Here is a 20051-nt window from a genome sequence, read left to right on the forward strand (position 1 = left end):
ACCCAGGAAGACCAGTACAGACACACACACACACACACACACACACACACACACACGTCACCATAAGCTACTGGAAAAACTAAACATTTCCAACAACTGAATCCCAGTGAAGTGAGTTTAATCACAACGCATAACGTTGGAGAAAGGAATAGCCGGATGGAAGTTTGGAGCTTTTCTGGAGCTGCCAACTCAAGCATCCACCTGTCAGCTGGTGTTGGTTCAGATGAAATGTGAGACATAAATCTTTTCCAGCTGAGCCATGTACAGTTTAAACCAAAAACAAGACTGAGAGGAAAAAATCCCCCAAAATACTTTTGAATTACTGTAATCTGTCATCTGTAAAAGATTTAATAAAACACACAAAAATTGGAGGAGAAAATATTTTTACAGTAATTTTAGGTTTTCAAAACATCCTGAGGAAAGCACCTTCATGTATTTAATAATACAGTTAAATATTTCAGAACTGTAATTGATATCTAGCCTGTGACCGGCTTTTCATGTTCTTGGAATTGGTGAAAAAACCTCCAACAAAAGAAGGGTCATTTAAAACATGATCAATTATTAAAATAAACCTCAAATTTAATATCTATGTAATGTAGTGCAAAACCATCAACATGCGGTGGTTGTTGGCTTGTGTAGGCTGCATGCCTCTGAATCCCAACAAATTTCGAAACTTTAATTCTTGTAATAAGAAACTCATTAACAAATCAAAAACCAACAACAGTTTGCTCTTTAGTGTGAAATAAAATACTCTCTCTGTGGATGAGAGTTCACCCCCTTCAGTGATTATTTCAGTAAAGTGCAAGCGCGAAAAGTAGATCACAGGTGAGGTAGATCACACCTTTGTTTGTTGGTTTCATCTGTTTATTATACTTCAGTAACAGCAACACAGACTAAAGCAGTTTTATGGTTTTGCTGTTTGGTCTTTACCTACCACCTATAAATCAAATCAAATCAGTCGTGGCATGGCACTGAAGATCATGGAAAATGCCGCCAATGGGCTGTCCACACTGGGAGGAGTCGCGGGTCAGTACTGTACTACCGAGTGCGCCGACACCTGCCCCTCACCATCAGTCTCAGTTCTACCTTTTGGTATGGATAGTAGGCCGCTACCGGAGGACCTCAGGATACACAAGGGCCGATATGGTAAAAGCAGATCAGATTAATAAGAAGAGGCAGGGCTGTTAAGACGTTTAAAAACTAATGAAAGAACCTTAAAATCCATCCTGGAGCGGACAGGGATTCTGGTTGAGCTTTAGGAAATTCACTACCATCCATGACGCAATGTCTGAAATACAGCAGAAAAGGGTTTCAATTGGCCCTGAGTCACCAGGAGACACGGCCATGTTCAGCTGAGTATCATCGGTGTAACCATGGAAACCGATGTACAGCTGAGTATCATCGGCGTAACCATGGAAACCAATGTACAGCTGAGTATCATCGGCGTAACCATGGAAACCAATGTACAGCTGAGTATCATCGGCGTAACCATGGAAACCAATGTACAGCTGAGTATCATCGGCGTAACCATGGAAACCGATGTACAGCTGAGTATCATCGGCGTACCCATGGAAACTGATGTACAGCTGAGTATCATCGGCGTAACTATGGAAACTGATGTCGTGTCTCCTGATGACGTCCCCAAGAGGAAGCATGCAAAGGTTAAAAAGAATGGGACCTAAAATTGAACCTTGGGGAACTCCACACCTAATTCCATGGGTTCCTGAGGAACATGTATCTATACTGAAATAAAAAGATCGAGAAAAGAACTGAACCAGTTAAGAACAGTACCACAGAGGCCCACCAGGTCGAGCAACATAAAGAAATGTGAATTTTTGTGCTAAATTCCACATCAGATTCGCCATGACATTCACACACCCACCTGTGCACCCCTCCTGGGAATCTCTATATTATGAGGAAAGGTTTTCATCTTTGCTAGCGCGGATTGAGGGAGGTAGCAGAAAGCACATCAAAGAAGCTCCCAAATCTCCACTGAAAGACAATAACCGAAGATAGAGATGAATCCACAGACTTGTGTACTCCAACAAATCATTTGCACCAGGAGATTTCCTGAGTTTTCCTTCTCATTAGCTGCCGTCCTTTGAGACCGCAGTGCTTCTGCACAGTTCTGCACTGTTGGCACCATTTTAATGATTCTGTCTTTGGTCTTAACGTGAGGCAATCTTTAAATATGGGGTAATTATATAAAATGATCACATTGTTTCATCAGTTTAGGAAATGAGGAAAATTACATAGTGAGTCAGGTACGGAATGAGTTCACTTTTAATTATTAGATTCTGAAGTAATTACAGCAATTGTGTATTAACTGAGGGACTTTTTGGTGAAAGTTTTAGTGTGAAGATGTAACTTTCTGTAGTTACCTCTAAGCCTGAGACAAAAGATTGCACACCTTTTTACACCCAGGGACCTTCTGGCTTTTCTTACTTGTTTAAATATTTTGTTGGCTTTTGTTGGTTCATTTTAAAGCAAAGAACAGACAAACAGACTCTGTTTGGTGTTGAAGTACAGTCAGAGCTCAAACATCCTGTTGGGTTCAAATGTGGGTTCCTTTGCAAAACAGTATAAATCACCTACAACAAAAAAATGAATACAATTAAGAAAATGAATCTTTATGAAGGAACGACTAAGTCTGGCTGTGTCTGCGGTAACTGAGTGAGCTCTCAGCTCTCATTAATCAGGAGTAGTTTTGCAACCAAATGTAAAGTCATGTGTTAACTTCCTTTGAGCCATTTGGGAAATTGATTTTCAGGCTTGTTGATTTTTTTCATGTGTTTGCTGGTTGAAACATTTTCTCTTTCTTCTCGTTGTGTGTGCTGACTTGGCTGATTGCCACTAATTTGTTTGTTATCATGATGAGAAATGTGCATCGCAGCATCTCATCTCTGTCTGGCTGAGGGAATTGTCCTCTGTTGCTGATTTCCTCTGCGACAGAAACGCCATTATAATGTTTATGAAATATGTTTTCATTTTTTCAGCAAATAATTCCTTCCGTATTTTCTACACACAATGGGTTGAATTATCAAAAATAAAGTAACTATCTGCTGCGCTCCGCTCGTGCTTGTGGCTGTTTATATAACAGAGTATCTGATCTTCTCAGTGCTGGTTTATATCTTTATAAGCAGCCAAAGGCGTGAAAATCCTCAACAACGTAACTAGCCTGAACTAGTCTTGTTTTTGACTCATTTCTTTCTGGTTTCCTCAAAACTTGTGACTGAAGCAGCAGGACCACCGAGGGGCTCTGCTTCACTAAACCTGGTCCGGTTTAGGAGTGATATGGTTCAGGTTCTGACAGCTTGTTATCCTAACGATCCACATCCAGTGGTTATCGCTAATAGATACTGCATCCTCAAATCTTCACCAATTAAAACATCAAGAGAAGCTTCCCAACGTGAGGCTGTCTGTGTGTGTGTTGACACCGAGACGCTCTTCATATAATTCCTATATTTTCATCTTAAAAATACTTGAAATGGCCTGTCAACGTCGAGCTTCTACGACTTCTCGGGGATGTTTTTCCCTCCACTGCTGGAAGGAAAACAAAGCTCATCAATCATCTTCAGCGACACATCCGTGTGTACATCTTGTTTTTCGTCTGTCTGTTTCTCAGACCTCCTGAGTATATTACTTTTTTTCTTATCTCGATCGGACCCTTATTCATTTTCTGTGTAAAACCAAAGACAGGTAATTAGCTTGTAAAAGGAAAACAATTTAAATGTTTAGAATTGAGTAATATCTTGCTTGTACTAGGTGCTCTATGCTTATGCAATGATGGCCACTAAACCATGTGGCTGGAGATGAGAGTGAGAGCAGGAGGCTGGGTGGATCGATTCAGATAAAGACTAATTCAAATTTTATGACTAGTGAGAACACAGTGAAACTAATATGAACTTTAATTTCAAACAGAATTGTGTCTTCCCTGACTCTAGCAGATGATAGGATTATGTAGTTAGACACTTATTGTAACTTTACTTCCAAAGTACACGCCTCCAGCTGTCATGTGGGATCAATACAGGAAGTCTCAGGTTCAATGAAAATATACTGCTTGATGTGTTTTGTCTCAAGTGGGCCGAACCAGCAGAAAGTCGTATCTATTAATAAACACTAATCCGCATTTTTTTCCCTTTGGCTTAGTGGAAAAGTCATGAAAAGTTCACAACATATTAAAAAAACTTTATAAACAAACTGGAAATGCTTCTTCTTTTTCTCTCGCTTTTTAGATATAAAAGAGCTTCCTTGTTGACTATTGTGGGCAAATGCCTGTTGCTTCCTTCCCCGGGAGATTTCTGCAGTCATCAGTGTTCATGTTTGCATTAAATCTTCCTGCTTCTGTAAGTATGATAGTTAAGATAGTAAATTTTCACTCCATCTTCTTGCTACCGTTATTCCAGGAATCAGTGTTGCGTTGTGTTTTCTATTCATCTCAGTCAAAATGCTTTCAAGATCAATTAGGTAAACGTTTTTTTTTATCGTTCTTCATAAAGCAGTGTGATTCCCTCTGGAAAAATAAAGACAAGAAGCTGCTCTTATCGAAAAATTGCAATAAATATCTCCTTCATCACTGTCACCCTGTTCGATACCATAACATTACCCTGACTGGAAACTCTGGGAACTTTTAGCCCGAGGATTTTTTCCTCAGTGCCTCTGTTTTCCAGTGAATTGTGTGACTCTGACTCAATACACGAGCAGCAACAGCTCTGCATTTCTTAGATTTCCTGATATTAGATGTGCTTCATCTGTCCTGATGGTGAAATTGATTTGATTACTCCGAGGAGAAATCATTTGATCTCCCCGCTATGGCAAAAACAAACCAAAACAAAGATCATGATTCAGTAGAAGTGGGGAGGAGTCGGTGGTACGTCTCCCTGCCTTTCCACTAAATGCAAATTAAGAGAAATGTATGCAAAATTTCAATGACAGAAAACTAAAGATGTTGGGGTTTTAACTTGTGCTACATCTCTCTACCAGTCCAACAGTGCATGTGGGAGATTGCATGTAGAGGAAGACACGACACAACAGAGAAGAGAAACGGAGGAGAGGACGGCGATCACAGTAATGGAGAGCAGAGGACAGAGTGAGTAAGAGAAGTCCATTAAATTCCTTTGAAATATTAAGTAAATGTATCGGTTTTCAAATACGTCTGCCGTATCTTTGGTGAACGACGAGCCGCACTGAAAGATTTAGTTCATTTTATGTTCCCACACATGTGCACATGGAGTGTGCACTGTGACAGAACCTCCTGGTGGGGCTGCAGTGTAGTCGACCGTCCTTTCTCAGTGGCTTCTCCTCTGCCCGCCGCGTTTTACCCCCGTGTGCAGCTTCCCCGCCTTGCTATTTGTCTAAAGCTGTCCTCACCTGCCGAGCGGAGAGTTTTTTTTTTGTTTTTTTTTTACTCCTGTTTTACAGCAAACAATACAACGCCGCCTTTAATATTCTTGTTTCTTGTTGTCAACAAATGAAAGTTGTTGGAGCGCAACCCAATGTGATAAAGTTTGGAGAAAAAGGAAGTAGGGTTGTGACTGAAAACACTGCAGCCATTTGTTTTCTTTGTTTAGTGCAGACACACACACACACGCGGCGGACAGGTTGTCATTGTAATTCCCCAACATGAAATGCTGTGGATGCAGCTTGTGGAACAGCATTGTGAAAGAACAGGGAACATGAAAACACACTTAATAAAGTAATTAGCTTCCTAGCCTCTGGCTGTGTTTGTACCCTGTGAAAAAGAAGTCAACAGCACCGCGATGTTGTGATAACGCTCGTCTTTTTATTGTGTGCGTGTGCGAGTTTGTGAGTAAAGCACGCAAAGCCATAATTGCATGTGAGCATGCAGACATTGTCTCCACACTCCTCCTGACTCTGAGCCTCTTTCTGCAGACGGCTGTGACTTCCAGAGTTTGGCTTTAGAGCTTTCACAGTTCAGCTGAGATTTTGTTTCTCCGGAATTTCCCGCTAACTCGTTCAGCCATTTCCCTCTCCATACAAGTGAAAGTAGGAGGAAACTCATCACCAGGGAAAAGCATATGGCGAGCAGCAAGGCTTCAGAACGACCCCGGAGTGGCGGAGGATGAGCGGCACGAGCGATTCACAAAATGACGTGTGATTATGTTGAAGTGATAAAGGCCCTGAAGCAGCCTGTTGAGCTAATTATGTCAGGAGGAGGAGGAAACAAGGTGATGCTGTAATACCATGACAGGAGGAGGCTGGACAGACTCAGCAAAACATGAAGCAAATCCTAATTCACCACACACTCACCAGTCTCGTTGTTAAAAGAGTGTTAAGATGTTAAAAGAGTTTTTTTGAGAGTCCTCTCCATTTTACAACTTGTAGCAAAGCTTTATAGGAGACATTAATATAACCGCATATTATAATATTATCTCACAGTCATCTTGAAAACAGCAGTGACATGCAGATTGATCTGTGTATTTTTAGTTTTGGATCGGTCAAACTTTACGTTTTATTTTAGAATTTTACACATCACAGTTTCTTTTTTTGTTTAGAATAAGTTAGAAAGCTGTTGTGATTGGCATCACCGATTCACTTTCCAGTGTGTGATTACTGATGCTGGAGCTGTATAAATGCCTATATATAAATGATGTATAAATGTATCGCGTCCAGATGATAACTGGCCACTGACACACTCCGGTTTGCTGGGATAAAGAATCAGAAAGAATAGCTTTTGTTGCTGTAATCTGAAAGAAAACATACCATTTATGCCTTCTATTAACACGTGCTCTTTGAGTTATATGAACAAACAAAGTGTCAGTATCATGTCAGTATTAATGATATTTGTTCTGGTTTTATTTGGTATCAGGTTGAAAGCATCAGTGGCGAGGAAATATCACTGCCCTGCCACAAGTTCACTGCTTGAATATTGGTCAACTAAAAGTTAAAATTCATGAAATCTCTTTGTATTTCATGCCATGAAACATTTTTAGAATCTTTAATTTTTTCTTTATCAAGACTGAAATAATGCAGAAGTTTCCCATACCACTGGATTTCTTTGCTTTTCTTTGCCCAGCCTGGTAAAAGAAATATTGTACTAATTAGAAGATGACTGTGACTTTAAGGAGCCGGTCAAAGGGCTGTTTTGACATCTTATAAACCTCCACACGGCGCTGTGTGTGTAGAAGAGCCTCCTGAACGTCTCATTAGTGCTTCAACCTCCACCAGTCCTTTCCTACGTTTGTTTGTTTTGCAGACGAGTCCTCAGCCTTGCTCCGGAGCTCCGAGCTAAACGCTTATGTCAAAGTGTGCTCGCTCGAGCGTGGAGAATTTTCTGGATATACTGCCTGAGTGAGGGTGTAGTCAAGCACGTACACACACCCACCTTTTAGAGTTTATAGTTTCGTTTTGGGGTTTATTTGGTTTTGTTCTTCCCCCACTTGATAGTTTGGGATCCTGATCCACATTTGTTAAATAACAGCTTCACACCGTCGAGCTTTTCTGCGATAGTGTGGTTCTTATAAATGTGCCGGCAACAAAAAGTTAATTAATATGCGTGTTGTTACTCAGATATTTATCACCACAGTAACACTTCCAGTTTATTACTGTATTTTTCCTTTTTTTTTTTTTCTCCTCTCTTTTGTGCATCTCACTTTCTACCTTCAGGCGGGCAGATTGGCCTTCAGAAGCAGTTTCACAAACAGCTGGTTGTCAGGGGTGACCACAAGAAAGAGTGAGAGAGCCTGACAATAACTGAGAGAGAGGGAAAAATCTATCTATCTATCTATCTATCTTTCTATCTATCTATCTATCTATCTATCTATCTATCTATCTATCTATCTATCTATCTATCTATCTATCTGACTGTTAATTTCATTTATTCTTTATAAGTGCATCAGTGTCCATGGCAACGACATATAATTACTGGATCCGTTTTAGAATCGAGTCTTTCACTATTCGATCGGACTAAAAACAATCTTCCCTGTAACCACCGCATTTCACACTCACTGTCCACCTCATTAGGTTCGCCTGCACAGCGGAATGTTTCCCCAGTCGCATGTGTTTTTCAAATAAATAAAAAAAAAGAAAGTACCTGAAAATTAATCCATTAAGCCAATGTGGAAATACTTCACTGTGCAGTGTTTGGCGCCGTTCTGTACGATACAGTTGTAGGCGTGATGTGGATGTTTATGGATGGCTTGAGCAGTGTAAACAGTCTGGTCTCTATGTAAGTACTGGATATGTTTTCGCTGAAGTCGCTCGATCCATAACTGCCAGCTCAAATTCTAATAAGCATTGTCTGTGTAGGCAGAGCCTCGGGCTACATGTCGCTGAAATCAATGCAGCAGCACCTTTCAAAACGATGCAGATTGACGAATCTCTTCATTACAGTCAGCATGAAGAGCAGAGTTTACCCTGACGTGGCCACTGCTCATCTCTGGAACGCACTTCAGAAAATATCACTGTGTTTCTCTCACTTCTGTTCAAAACGTAATCAAGCCACCTAAAAGACAACAGTGAAATGCAGTCGTTTTAACGCATGAGCTGTGTGGCAAAAACTGTACCGATGAAAGATATTTTCAAGGGTGATTTGATTTTTTTTAATCAGATTTCAGCAGCAAATTTAAAACTATTCAGTTTCTTATCCTTCAGCTTGACTGCACGTCACGTGTCTCAAACCCTGGAGGTTTTAAAAACTGGACATAAATCATTTTCTCTAACAAGACTTAGGATAGAGCTCCCAGCTTATGTTTACAATCAGCAGGGGAAAGCAGTTGGTGTGAGTGTGCCTGTTCATGCTGCTGCTCACGTGTCTTGCTACCGAACTCCCCACTTGTGCCTAACTACCAGCCTCTAGTGTTTGTGAGGCTGAAGTAATGCATGTAGTTCCTCCTCGTTTGAATATCCTCCACTGTAATTGGTTTTACCTGTTTGGTTTTATTCTCTGCCAGGTCTGTTTTTATAATGTCTGTAAATGCTGCTCTGCAGAGCTGCCAGTCACTGACAACTGGTTTTGCTTCCTTGTGGACCAGGCCGCTCTACTTTGATGCTGATGGGATTTTGGAAGCATGTCCAGGCTGGGTATTTCTCAGAAGCGGTCCCACTTTGGAGGACATCTTAAACGAGCCACACTGGGACAGCTCGGGGAAAATCACAGCATTTTCAGCTGAAGCTGAAACACAAGTTGGTTTGCTCTTCCCTACAACCTGCTTCGTCTAAAGAAAGTCCCACAATCGACCTCCAAGTGATGAGCCTCAGACATGTTTTCCATCAAACCAGTGTGGAGCTGAGTGACACCCAGATAGATGGAGCAATATGGCTTTTAAAATCAACCTTTAAATCAGCCACCATCCATTCCGAAACATGCTGTATAATGGAAAAATATTGATATTTTTGGCATATGCTGAACGTATGGCCTCTGGAATTAATCATGGCGTTGAAGAGAGAGTGCCCTCTCCCCGTCGGACTGCCGGCCTGCCTCGGCGTTCTCATTCTCCATTTGCCCCTGTCCACCGTCTCTATAACTTGCCCAACCACATGATGAGATCAGAGGAGCCTGGTCATCTAAGTAATGGATTTCTTTTTGTTGATTCCTCCTGGGTCCACAGCCCTGCGTTCTGTGATGTATGCTCCACGCAACGGCACTGGACAGCTCATCTCTCTCAGCCACAGGCACCTCTGCATAAGCACATTCACCCACAGCCAATTTCTGAAATGCACTTCAGGGCTGCCGCTGCCCCGGTCTTTGACATCCCCGGCAAAAAAGAAATGCGCCGTAACCATTTTAAAGTCATGTAATGAGCATTATTAGAGGATTGTGGGGAAAGATTCATGGGCAGAGGGAGGAAACTGACCTTTCCTCTTGCCTGCAGGGGCAGCTGCTGAAAAACTCTCAAGGCAGCAACACCAACATTTCATCCTGGGTTATATCACTGTAATGCTCATTTCCTCTTCATCCTCTGTATGAATCCTCCGCCGTTCCCGTTGGTATTTTCCCAATGTACAACCATTCAATCTAATTACACAGCAAAGCAGTTTCACCTCTGTCTCCAACCTCCATCCTTGTTTGGTTGGATGTCTGACAGTCCCTGACACCTCTGGGCTCTTCCTGCCCTCTAACTTTAGCAAGCGCCGTTTTCTGCTTGTCTTTGGGATTTTTTGAAGCACTTATGTAACATTTTCACTTTGTAATTCGATTAAAATATGGAGTGTATGGAGGATATGAATTCCAAGTGGAGTTGTGGATAAAAACAAAGCCAAATGGTCACTTCTCCCAAAACAGCCCAAACCCACAGGATCTGGCACTCACATAAATTATAGGAAAAGCCATGGACTTTCATTCGCTCAGCTGTCTTGCTTTTCTTTTTTTTTTTTCTCTTCTCTTTTTTCTGGTCCCTCCCTGTTGTACCCTCTTCATCCCCACTGACATTCCCCAGACATCTGATGGATATCAAACCATGTCCTCCAGGAGACATATTCCATTATTATGCTGCTACAGCACTCATCCACAGACCCATCTCCCTTCTAATCAATGACCATGCAGCACAGCAGCGCAGCAGGCACGTACCAGCAGGGCTCACACAGCAAAACCTCCACTGGATAACCCAACCAACAGTTGAACACAGATGAGAATCACGGAAATTAAGTAATTCACATGTCACACGACACACGGCCGACTCCTTCACATCCGCACAAATCAATGAAGATGGGAAATCCATCAGAGCTGCGTTGCCTCTTACCTGGTCTCTCTCTGTGGTGGTCCTGCTCTCAAGCTGTGCTTGCTGAAGACCCTCGGTCCATGCAGCTATGCCCTCCTACATGGGCATGCATCTGTGGAGCAGATCACCGCTCTGTTGTCTGTCTGGAGAAGAGGAGGGATCAGGGATCACAGAGTCCGTCCGGCCGGCAGCCCCATCTAGCGCATCTCCTCGTGTCTCCCGCTCTCTCGGGTCATTCCAGCCAGCCCCTCAGCAGCCGCAGAGCCAGGGAGCGAGCGTTCAGGGGGGATGGGAGGTGCTTAGAGGACTGAGACGGACATGGAGCGCCGAGCAGAGCACCTCCTCCTCCTCCTACATGTCTGACTGCAGCCGGTGGACCTGCTACAGCTGGAGACTCTGTCCACCCTCCGTCTCCTCCCCGTGCGTGCGTGCGTGCGCGCGCGCGCGCGTGTGTGTGTGTGTGTGTGTGTGTGTGCGTGCGTGTGTGTTAGAGCTGAGTCTCCTCTGCTTCGTGTGAAAACAGACTCTATTCCCTCACTGTTGCTGCCGGTGGCTCTGCGATGCTGAGGCAGTGTGAGAGAGCAGGAGAGAGAGAGAGAGAGAGAGCGAGAGAGAGAGAGAGAGAGAGGTGTAGGAGAAGAGGAGGGAGAGACGAAGGCACAGGAGACTGTACGGAAGGCTGTTTTCCCACCTGCTCCATCATCTATCGGTATCAATCAGTCGCAGATGTGCTGCTGGGTTAATGAGTTATTCACACCCCGGTGCATGTTTCAGTGTGTGTGAGACACACACGATGGGAAAGAAAGACAAGGCGCACACGTGTGTGTCCAAAGAGAGCATGGCGTATATTCTTCGTACCGCGCGCACCTTGCATATTTGCTGCACATGGTCCATTGGTAATGAGCATGCTTGAAATAACCAGCTGAGAAGGACACACACACACACACACACACACACACACACACAAGCGCGCACTCAGGTCCTCAGGCTACTAGTCTATCAAAAGCCCCAAGAACCTGTAGATTTAACAGGCTACCTGCCCTTCTGAATTACCGGGGGACCGATATATATCACAGCTCACAGAGAAGGAGACAGTAGAATAGAATAGAAAAGAATGGAAATGGTTTATTAATCTCAGTGGGAAATTCCTGAATAAGAGGGGAATTTATATGAAGGCGTGAGAAGTAAAAAGTGGTTGTTTTCTTTGATGAAGGAGAGCAGCAGGAAAGCAGGAAAGAAAAGAAAACACAGAGGTGAAATGTCGAGGCTCACTTTCACTGATAGCGTGCCGTGTTTTGTTCTCTGTTGTCCCGTTTCACTTTGACCGCCTCAAGAATTAAAGAGACGCAGCGAGAGATAAAATGAAGAAGAGGGAAGATCTGGAGATAAAGGAAAAAAGGCTTTCGAATTTGATAGAGGGGAATAAATGCAGGCCGTGAAACATTTTTCCTTCAGATAAAAAGCAGGGACATTTGCACAGGTCAGAAGAAGCATACCATACAACCTCCTCATCTTCCTTTTTTCTTTCCTCGGTGTGTTTCACTGCATCTCTGTTAGTCTTTAAGATAATCTCATAGTTACTTTTTATTTTTATGGCAGTCAGCTTTTCAGCTTAAAACCAGAATTTGCGTAGAAAGAAAAAAAAACTATCGCTATCCTAGTTAATATGACAGAACAGCATACTTGACACCAGTGCAAGAAAACTCAGCGTTTTGGAAATATAATAATAATATAATTGAAAATATCATAACATCTATTAGTCTTTGCATGGGGAAAGTAATTGCACCTTTCGCCTCAGATGTTTGTCCTTCTCTGTATTACTTTTGTATGGCTGCTTTGCATTATTGTCCCCTGACCTCAGATATCTGCACACTGGGACCAATTTCCGGTCAACATTGGGGGCTTGTGTAGTGATACCGCAGCCAGCTGTCACTCTATCTGCCCTCTTTCATTCACTGCCGCCCCTGAAATGTTTCCAGCCCTGTATCGTAATGTTTGGTGATAATAGAAAGAGATGGAGCTGAGCTCTCAGCTGACTCTGGGAAAATGGCCTTTTGTTGTTTACAGTGCGACGCTGACTAAGTGTTGCAGTAAAGGCTTCCCCAAAAATATATCTACATCTGACCAAACAACTCTGTTTGCATTTCTGTCCGTGTTGAACTGCTTCCAAAGGCAGGGCTTTTAAATGAATGCTCTCAAACTGCGGAGCTTTTCCCGTGACACACCATTGGTGTACTTTCACTGTGAAACAGCAATGAAATAAATAGCAAACAAGCAGTAGCGTAATAATGGCTACAAATGTAGTAACTGTCAACAGAAGATAAGATATTCATTCCATTATCAAAAAAAACAAACAACCCATTTTGCCAATAGTCTAAGTTTTTTTGTTCATTCTTTGTTGTTGGTTAATTTTCCTTCTGATTTAACAGTAATGCACACACACACACAAACACACACACCAGAGGAGGCAGCTGCTGCAATACAAGGCACTCGACCCATTCACTGGGAGCAATTTGGGGTTCGGTGGATAGGATAGTCTTCATACTCACTAAGGTTACACACACACACTCTTTCAATCATGATTGGAAAAAAAAATTAAAATTTTTCCTATTTTATTGCATTATTGCAAATCATTACTCTATTAGTTTTATTACATTCAGAAGAGCCGACATCATTGCATTATTGAGAGTTACCATACTACTGGCCATTATGATATTATTGATTACTTGTTTCAGGCATTTTAAGGAGGTTTTTTTATTATTATTATTATTATTATTATTATTCTTGGGACAGCTTGTCTTGGAAAAATTGGCAGCTGTTTGAAATCTACACCACATGCAGATTATTATTGATTCCAGATATCTTAGGGATCTTAATAAATCCTTTGACAGACTCAAAGGCATCTCCGTCCTTTTATACTAAAGGCTCGGGAGAGCTCCGGACATGACGACACCATGGACTTCAGCAGAACAGACAGCTATTCAAACATCTCCACCCGATACTCCCCAAGCAGCTTTTAGTCTGTGGTTTTCAATCCGACAGTTTTCATTCTAATTCGATAGGCTTGAAAACTTACACTAAATTGTGATTTTTAGATATTGAATTTGTGTAAATGTCTCCCATAGCACATATATTGTGACTTTTAGATGATTGCAGTTGTTCCATGTCATTAAAATCCACGATTCAGCTCTCAGACAGTCTATACTTGCGGCAATATTTGACTTGACTAAAAGGACGAAGTAATCAGGCTGCGGCGTTGCGACGGTGCTCTGTGAATTTCTGCATCAGCTCTCTATTTAAACCACGGTTTAACACAGATTGGTCTCACTACAAGTGACAGTACTCCTATAAGAGTGCTGTTCATATTTACTGTGTTGAATTCACTGTATGGAAAAGAATACAAACACAAAAGAGATGTCATGGATGTAGTGCAACAGATTAACAACAGTTTGATTTGTCTTAACAAACTGTCCATTGTAACTCAACATTCAGCAGCAGCGTAGCTTCAAAGACGCCCAGACCTGATCCTTCGGGGGTGGGGTGGGGGGTGTTGCTGCAGTGACCTGGGGTCTCCTTTTGAAAGCAACTCCTGATGCTTGGCTGTGTTAATCTAATTCGGTAATCTGCTGCTAAATCAGGCTTTAGGTGTGAGCTGAAGCAGTGTCTGAGGCAATCTGGCGGAAAAGATTCAGCCTCATGAAGTGTGTGTGGAGGTAATTATGCATGAGGAAGACAGTTAGTCCTCCATTGGATGTTGGCAGAGGATGAACAGATGGTAATTCCCTCTCAGTCCTGCACTTCCAGCAGACCTCTGGATTACTGGTGCGCAGGTGACTTGACACGCGCGTGCACGCGTCGCCTGCCACACCATGCAGATGTGCTGCATCAGCTTCTCAAGTCCAGTTGTTTATGAGTGAGTTTTGCAGTAACGTCAGGGCAGCGAAGAGAAGAGAAACAAAAAAGCCACTCAGCACGAGAGGTGCAGGATTAGGGAAGATACACCTCGTCCAGAGGGCGATTAAAACAGATCGTGAAAGTAATCCACCCCCCTCATGTCCTGAGCAATAACAGGGACCAAACTGAATATCATAACTTAGTGAGCTGAATTAGAGACAGCTTCAACACAAACAAGCGACAAACAAGTTCTTCATTGGAAGTTGAGAGCTGTGGGAATACGGCTGCTGCCATCTTTGCATCTGTTATTCTTTTGTACTCCCTCGGTTAATGGTATGCATTTAAATTCCAGTGTGCAGTCATTAATGGGGAAGCCGTTCTTACTTCAGCATAAAGAATCAGTTCCTGAATTACAAATATTAATGAAGTCATTCATAAAGAGGTCTCGTAATAAATGTCTGGGAACTGCCAGGCAGACTACTCGCAGCAGTAATTTATGGCAATAACATTAAAATCTTACAGTGTAATTCCTTTTTTAGATCAGTCTTGTTGCGATGAAAGGATAAAACATTTGCCTTTGAGGTAGTTAAAAGCACAAACAGTCAAAAATAAGCTCTTCCCTGGATCAGATGAAAGATGTATTTTTATTTCCACTTTGCTGTGTTCTATATAACCTTTAATTATTTATCAGAAAAAGAGTCTTTACAGTGGGGTAATTCTGTAAACCTCTAAATACGTCAGGTTGGTTGGTTACAGCTCCGTCCTCAGTTTGTTTTCTTCGGCCGTGTAGCATTAATAACAGCACTCATCACTCCTGGATGCTGTTCTCCTCTGTTCGATGTCCACTTTCATAAAAGTGACGCCTCATGTTTTGTTGCTAAAATCAGTTGTGGGCCGAGTGCTGGAGAGAGTTATGACTGAACGAATACTGATTGATGGTGCAGTATGTATCTGAGCAGACAAGTTTATGGTCCTCTCAGTGTATTTCCATTTCCTTTTGGGCATGTTAGGTGCCTTTGAGCAAAACACCCCCCCGAGTAATACGTAACAGAACAACATTTGATGACAAATTGACATGGAAAAAACATATATCATATGTAAAAGCTAAAGTGGCTAAGAGTATTTTTATTTTGAACAAAGTAAAATATGAGTTGAATACAAGCACTTTGGGAATGTTGTATTGTACGTTAGTATTACCGTACTTTATTTATTGTTTAGAAGTGTGGGGCAGTACGTACAAGACGAATATTTTTTCCTTGGTTAAATTACAAAAAAGAGCATTAAGAATTATGTATAAAGAAGATTGTAGAGCACATACCAATAGACTTTTTATGCTGTCAGGTTTACTAAAATTAGCAGACTTAAAGGTGTAATACAGGATTTTGATTTCCGGGTGGATCGCCTAAATAACTGGTGGGTCTGTTTGTCAATCATTCTGACGAGCTGGTTTCGTAAGGCGGTTCTACATTCTCGCGCCCAATAAGCTTCTCCCTTTTGCGCATGCGCATTCAGAGTGTTTATGTAGCCGGTGAGCTTCTGAGCTAGTACTTACCGATGGCGAGTCTGACATAATGAAACTGTAACTGTTTCGGAAAACAAACTTTATGTATGAGCGAGGCCAATCGCAGAAACTGTAAACGGAGCCGTGCACGCCCGGAGAAGAGGAGATCGCGCTCGCACGCTTCCGCGTTTCCTGGGAGAAGCAGGAGAGCTGGGCGGATGGTCTGGCGCATGCGCGTTGTTCAAAAAGTGAGAGACGTTTGGCTTCGTCTTTTCGAGAAAATCCTGTATTATACCTTTAATTGAGCTGAGAACACTTCTGGTGGTGTTCAGAGCGAAAGTTAAAGTCTTACCAAAACAGCTTCAACAGCTATTTCAGATTAGATCAGAGAGTGGAAATCATAGGAGACCATATGATTTTAAACACCAGTTTGCTCGGACGACGCTAAGGCGGATGTGTATTTCTGTTGTAGGTACAAAGCTATGGAATGCACAAAACACGGAGTTAAAGGATTATACAGTAATGTTTCAGTTTAAGAAAAAGTTTAAAGAAGAAAAAAATCAAAAAATTATGAATTGATGACTGAGGAAGGGAGTAGTTTCGTTTGTTTGGGGTTTTTTTGTTGTTTTTTTGGTTTTGTTGTTGGTTTATTATATGTATGTATGTTCTGTAGTAGCTGAGCTAGAATCCAAATACATGGTTTAAGTGCTGGTTGCCCTGGGAAAATGTGTTGCAGCGAAGGGGCAGACGTATGTAAGACTTGTCTTCTGTCTGCTCCTTTTCCTTTTCATTTCACATGAAAACACATGAAGATTAAGAGATGTGTATAATTAAATTCATCATTTATCATGAACGAAATGGAATAAATAAACATGAACAATGAACAATGAACATTTAACAAAGTAGATATGACAGAACTGACATACACAGAGAAAGATAAGGTAGATTGGTCTGAGGACGTACACCTGTGACATTCAGTATAGAAGCAAGACTTATTTAACATTGCAAAAAAGAAAAACATTATCACAATATAATACAACTGTGGTGGCGGGGCGTGGTTTGGCTCGGGCGTGATGAGAGAGATGGCTGGAGTGGCTGCAGAGGGAGGAGTGCGGAGCGATAATTGTGATCACCTGTGCATGATTTTTGATTGTCCCTCCCCGAGGTCTGAAAATGTTGCCCCGGTGGCGGGTTTTTTGTGTTTTTGGACCCAGGATTATTTATTCCTGCAGCAGAAGCCACAGACAGACAGCGGCGGATCGGTCACGAAAACAAATAGGACTTGCTGTGATGAATGACTAACTAGACATTTACTGACCGGACAGAAAATAACTCACGGAGAAAGAAAACTATATGAGCGCAAAACGCATTTAGCATTTAAACAACGAATACTGGCTACCAAACAGAAATACGAACATGTGGGGAATTATTGAGAAACTACCACTAAAATCATGAGAGAGGAAATTAAAGAAAATGCACACATTTAGAAATGAGAACGCTCTGATAACCGATGAGCTGCTTATAAAAACAAAAATATTGGACTTATTCCTCCAGCTCGGGGCTCTTTCTGAGTTTCCTTGTGCGTCTGTGGGTTTTCTCCTGTTATTCTGGCTCCCACTAGTATCCAAAATCATGCCTTTTTAGTTTAATGAGTGACTCTCAAACTGCCCTGAAGCTTTGAATGGGCGTGTGGGTGACTGTCTCTCCGTTCGCTGTGTATCCTGCCTTTGCACAGACCCAGCTGGGTGTGACTCCAGTGCCTCAGCGGGATAAAGCTGGATGGATGGTATGTGAATGATAGCATGGCTGTGGAGTGAATGGAGCTGTCACCACGCTGCAGTAATGTTGCTGGTTTACATCTCCTGGGTGATGAGGCTTTTCAGCAGAGGCTTCCTCCAGGTACATCATCCTGTCACAACCTGTGGTCAAGGTGTGAATGTGAGATTGCTGCTGCACGTTACTCCTGATAAGCTGCAATTTAGAACTTTGAATGCGTTGTAAATAATCAGAGGTGTGCAGTAAGGCATCACATTTACCTCGTCACATTCACTTTAATAAACTGTGCTTGTGAGATGACTTCTACCTTTACTGGAGTACAATGCTGAAGAAAGAATAGGACTGTTACTGCAGTGCTTTTGGCTTAAAACCACCTAAAAATGCAGACATTGTCAAAATATGGTAATCCTAACACAAGATACAGATATACAGATAATGTACAATTCACATCAACGATCAAAACTAAGCTAAACAATGTGCAGTTCTACTTTGACACAGTGTTCATCATTTTCCGGTTCAGAACACAGCTCCAAGTCTTTTCAATTCAGTTTTTTTTTTCAGACAGTTATTCTGGGGTTCATATGTTTCAGATCTTATCTAGCAGCCAGTGCTGTTTACAAGGTTTGAACATTATCTGAAGTTAAGATGTTGAGAGGAAAACAGGGTAAAAACATTTTATCACTGAATTCAGGGGGCCAAAATGTCCTCAATTTGTTTTTTTTAATGCATTTATTTTAAAGAATTTGCATTGTTTATTGCTTTATATTGTAATACATCCTAATTTAACAATATTAGCTTGAGTAGGTTTTAATTCAAGTACTTTATTACTTTTACTTCAGAATGTTTTTGAATGGCTGCTCTTTACTCTTACCTGAGTAACATTTTGCTGAAATAGAAACTCTTGAGCTTGAGTGTTTTGTTTTTGTTATTCTAAGTACTCTCCCTACCTCTAAAAAATATTAACGCTCTGAGCTTTCATTCAATAAACTTTTGCTCGACTACTGATAGATTTCTAAAGTGCTTTAGGACAAGACCCAAACTCACAGCTTTCTCCGAGTGTGTTCATCTTCAACAATAATGGAAAACTAAGAGTGAGCTACGACGAAGCATGACTGACTGTTTTGTCTACTGTCCTTTTCAGCTTCACTGAAAAAGAGAGAGGGGAAAAAAATACTTTCTTTTTTTTTCCGTTAGAGAAGAATCTCTGCTGTCCTGTCTGCTGTGAAAACAGCCCCGTCTCTCTGTCATGTAGCCACAGTCTGGAAAGTTGGTCTGAAGAACCAGTGGAGGGAGAAACAAACTCTGGAGCGTCCCCGTGTGAGAGGCAGCTTTCCGAAGGAAGAAGCACCTTAAAGAGTGGTGTCAGTGTTTTTTTTTTTTTTCTTTCTTTCTTTTTTGGGAGGGTGGGGTCGGGGTTTGCTGCAGTATAAAAATCCGAGAACATCACGAGAAACCGTCTGCACCATCAGGCTTGATTCCTCTTCAAATTGTCACAAATACACGATAATGACAGACCCTGATCCTGACCAGTAGTCCCTTAAAGCCCTCAGGATAAACTGGAGCTTGTTAAAAAAAAAAAAAAAAAAAAAAAAAAAGTTAGAGTAAAGTTTGATCAAGCAGTCCGTGTCTGAGAGGAGATGCTGGGCGCTGATCGGGTCACCACGTCTCACAGGAAGACCTCAAGCTGCCACAGGAGGCCAAACATCTGTTCAATGAGATCTTCAACACCTGGAAGAGGAATATGAATTTCTTCCATTCAAAGATGGAGAACATCACATCACATTTTCAGTGGGAAACTGCATCTTACTTGAAGCCATGCAGGAGTATGAGGTGCATTATTCAGAATTACCATTCACGCACAGGAGGTGCACGTTGCTGTGGGGTGATTGAGGTCCGCTCGGACTGACTGGAGTTGAATAAATATCTTAAAATCTAAGTAAAGCAGCTCCGCCAGCTGTCACTCAGGAAAACCCACCTCATTAAAGCCAAACTCACACTCTGCACACACTTCCTGTTTTTCACTGCGAAAGGCTGGTGGATGTGTAAGAAAGGTCCTGCAGGCATCACATTGGTCAGTGAATTTAAATTATATTCCTTTCCTAAAATGCGTCTTTAAAAGGGGTGAATTTAAACTTCTGAATTCTGCATTATCTGCAAATTCTTATCATGATTACTTCTCAAACATTGCAAAGAATGTGGCA

At 41.9% G+C, this 20051-nt stretch overlaps 1 protein-coding gene across 1 annotated transcript in view; it reads right to left on the bottom strand.

Annotated features, from left to right (window-relative positions):
- Positions 1 to 11104, bottom strand: part of frmpd3 (FERM and PDZ domain containing 3) — a 74582-nt gene extending 63478 nt beyond the window's left edge. The window contains exon 1 of the mRNA XM_030102471.1: positions 10701 to 11104. The gene's annotated coding sequence lies outside the window, so the exon portion shown is untranslated. The remainder of the gene's footprint in view (positions 1 to 10700) is intronic.
- Positions 11105 to 20051: the final 8947 nt, after the last annotated feature.

The sequence above is a fragment of the Salarias fasciatus genome, chromosome 2, assembly GCF_902148845.1.
Source record: "Salarias fasciatus chromosome 2, fSalaFa1.1, whole genome shotgun sequence".
Lineage (NCBI taxonomy): Eukaryota > Metazoa > Chordata > Actinopteri > Blenniiformes > Blenniidae > Salarias > Salarias fasciatus.